This window comes from Triticum dicoccoides, chromosome 2A (assembly GCF_002162155.2).
Source record: "Triticum dicoccoides isolate Atlit2015 ecotype Zavitan chromosome 2A, WEW_v2.0, whole genome shotgun sequence".
Classification (NCBI taxonomy): Eukaryota; Viridiplantae; Streptophyta; class Magnoliopsida; order Poales; family Poaceae; genus Triticum; species Triticum dicoccoides.
Genome location: NC_041382.1, coordinates 97,948,246 through 97,951,948, shown reverse-complemented (window position 1 = coordinate 97,951,948; position 3,703 = coordinate 97,948,246). Strand labels below are relative to the sequence as shown.

General features: G+C 45.3%; 1 pseudogene; it reads left to right on the top strand.

Annotated features, from left to right (window-relative positions):
- The first annotated feature begins 704 nt into the window (after positions 1–704).
- On the top strand, positions 705–3,338 carry LOC119359088 (annotated as a pseudogene).
- Positions 3,339–3,703: the final 365 nt, after the last annotated feature.

The following is a 3,703-nucleotide window of genomic DNA, read 5'->3' as shown; positions in this document are numbered from 1 at the left end:
TCATCGCTTCAGTTTGCAATTACCTAATACATGATCTTTTTTTGCGGTACATTTATATTCTAATAGATACATATCTTTGAAATGTTCTGAGATTTTTTTTTGAGATTTGCAATTACCTAATCTCTGTATATACATACTCATTTTCACACCTTTGTGTGTCCATGCATTTCTTTTCCTTTACTTAAACCCACATTGATGATTAGTATATTGTTTTTTTATGCAAGATCTGATTTGGTCTGGTTATCCGATCTCCATCATTTAGCTTTTGACAGGTGACCAACTCCAACACATTTAGCTTTCCTGCAGTGCTCAAGGTTGTTATTGCCACATGGTCCATAGCATGTCCGCTGACTCGAGCTCACTTATATGGTAGATAATACTAGGTTATAGGTCTTTGAGCACGATTTGTTTTGAAACATTTGTAGGCACATGTTAAAATTGTTTGTTTACTTCGGTGGAGTGGTTAACTTGTCAGCTGCTTGTTCAATTGTTTCTGAATATATATGTTTTGACAGGATTTCTGAATTTACTATCGGATGAGCGTATGGACCCTCTACTAATTGTTGCTTCTTTAGATGACTTGACAATCATTGCAATTGCGAAGAAGATAGTAAAATACCAAGTATATGTGCTATATATATCATGTCTACGCAGCTCTTACATTTGTCGACATCAGAGGCCATGGCGCATCACTTGGTTGCAGTACACCACCTCATGCATGAGACGCCTCTACAAGCAGTGCTACTTCTATTGCTACTACTGCTACTGCGCTTCGCCACAACAAGTAGTAGCAAGAAGCAGGCCAATAGAAAGCGTCTCCCTCCTTCCCCTCCAGGCCTCCCTGTGATAGGCCACTTGCACCTGGGCCGAGATCACGTCTCACTATGCAACCTCGCCAAGAAGCACGGCTCGGACGACGGCTTCATGCTCCTCCGTCGCGGCGCCGTCCGGCACCTCGTTGTGTCGTCCCCACGCGCCGCCAGGGCGATCATGCAGACGCATGATCACCTGTTCGCGTCGCGGCCAACATCCATGGTCGCCCACGAGCTCCTATATGGGCCGATGGACGTCGTCTTCGCCCCCTACGGCGAGCACTGGCGGCTGGCGAGGAAGCTCGTCGCCACGCATCTGCTCAGCGTTAAGAAGATCCAATCGTACCGCCTCGCCCGTCAGCAAGAGGTCCGCACACCTTTCTCATTACATCATTCCTTCCTGGCGGTTCGGCTATGGTTGCCTTTGTTTTACTCTACAATTTTACTTAATAGTCAAACAGAATGATTGTGTGTATCAAAATGATCTGGAGGTCAAGGGTTTCATCCTTCTTTATTGAAAGTTTTTATATTTTTTGCATCATTCCCGATCACTATCACCTTTCTTTCTTGGCATAAGGTTATTGACTGATGTATATGTATTGTAAAGGTGAGCCTGGTAATGGCCGTGATACGGGAGTCGGCGGCTGCGAGCACGGTGATCGACATGGGTGAGATGATGAACACCTTTGTGAATGACATGGTGTGCCGCGCCTTGTCCGGGAAGTTCATCATGAAAGAAGGCCGGAACAAGATATTCAGAGAGCTGATCGAGGCGAACTCAGCTCTCTTTGCAAGTTTCAACCTGGAAAACTGCTTCCCAAGGTTAGCATGGCTCACTAGATCTAATGTTTGTAACAAGGCCAAGAATGTGAACAGAAGATGGGACGATCTGCTCGAAAAGATAATACAAGACCACTAGAAACTATCATTGTTGCCACCACATGGCAGGCACGATGCCACACAGGAAGAAGGGAGTGACTTCGTTGATGTACTTCTATCGGTTCGGCAGCAGAAAGACTATGATGGTATCACCAGAGAGCAAATCAAGGCCATCTTAATGGTGAGTGTAGTACTGCTTCAGTAACTAGTTAACCACACCGTTTTTTCTAATCTAAGCCGTTTGAGATTTTCCTATGTGTAATGTCAGTTTAGTGCTTGCACTTTTTCCTAAGCAGAAGTTGCATTTTTTAGAATCGATTTGGACACAAAAAGTCTAAAATGACTTAATTTACACCGACCCTTAATAACTACTCCCTCCGTTCGGAATTACTTGTCTCGAAAATGGATGTATCTAGACGTCTAGATACATTCATTTCCGAGACAAGTAATTCCGAATGGAGGGAGTATCAAATATGTACAAGAATATGGATAGGTGTGGCTAGACCCGGGTGAAACATTTTCTCAAAAAAACAAAATCAAATGGAATCCAATAATTCTGATTTTTTAGCGACATCAAACATGATAAAATGTTTTAGCTTGTTGCAAAAGTTCATCCATAAATAACATTCAAGGAGCTCTCAACAAAAAATAATCATTTACTAAAAAAGTGCACAATGACTAGTCATGACTTACTACCACTATTAATTTATTTTTTCGAGGAGAAATACTTGTATTACTCAATCACTAAGTCTTTATAATCATCGGCTGCAATATCTAGAATCTCGGTAGGACCCTATTAATTGTTGATGACAACAAATGCACGTATGCAGGACATGTTTGCTGCGGGGCACGGACACATCGTCCTTCGCCTTGGAGGTAGCTATGGCTGAGATCATGTGCAACCCTCGGGTCATGACTAAGCTACAAGCCGAGGTGAGAAACAACACACCGAAGGGGCAAGATATGGTCGAGGAAGAGAACTTAGCCAACATGACATATTTGAAGGCCGTGGTGAAGGAAACGCTTAGGCTGCACCCGCCGCTACCGCTCCTCATCCCTCATCTTTCCATGGTAGCGAGCCAAGTCGACGTCGCTGGATACACGGTCCCTTCTGGAGCATGGGTCATGGTGAACACATGGGCTATCAACAGAGACTCTGAGTGGTGGGAGAAGCCAGAAGAGTTCCTACCGGAAAGGTTCATAGAGGGTGGTAGTGCCTCGGCGGTGGACTTGAGGGGGAATGACTCTCAGTTTTTGCCGTTTGGAGCTGGTAGGAGGATCTGCCCTGGTATCAACTTCGGGCTGGCGACCATCGGGCTCATGCTGGCAAACCTTGTGTACTGTCATGACTGGGAGCTGTCGCCCGACATAGGCAAGAAGGGTATTGACATGACCGAAGTGTTTCGCCTAAGCGTCCGACGGAAGGAGAAACTGATGCTTGTTCCCAAGAACCACTCAAGTGTGTGATCGTACGTCTCACATCACTCCTGCTTTTCTGTTTGTTATCATTGAATAATAAACTATGTTGCCAACTGAACTAGCAAAGTAGCCCTCGCACTTGCATATGCAAGGGCTATATTCGTGTATTGAAAGTGTGTTTGAAATATGAATTTATGGCGGGGGGAGAGGGGTGTACTAATTTTTCCTGGAATATGCAAGATTGCGTATCTTTTCATTGATAGAGAAAAGAGAGAAAATACAAGAGTATACACCCACGCTACATACACAGAGAGGCGTGGCTCGGTCTGGTTTGAGCAGAAGAAGGGGGATGCTCAGCCCCCAAACACTAAAGTTTAGGTTACACGAATAATCATGCTAAGCCCTTCCGCGTCGGCGACAACCCAGTAGCGCGCTTCATCCTTGATTGCGGACAACAGATGTGTTGAGGAGGATTGGAGGCCGTCGAACATAGCAGTGTTCATGTGCTTTCACAGAGACCATGCGGTGAGAATGGCGATCGAGCCCAGGCGAGAACCATCCCTTACCCACCTCCTCTCCCTCGCCGCCGCCAA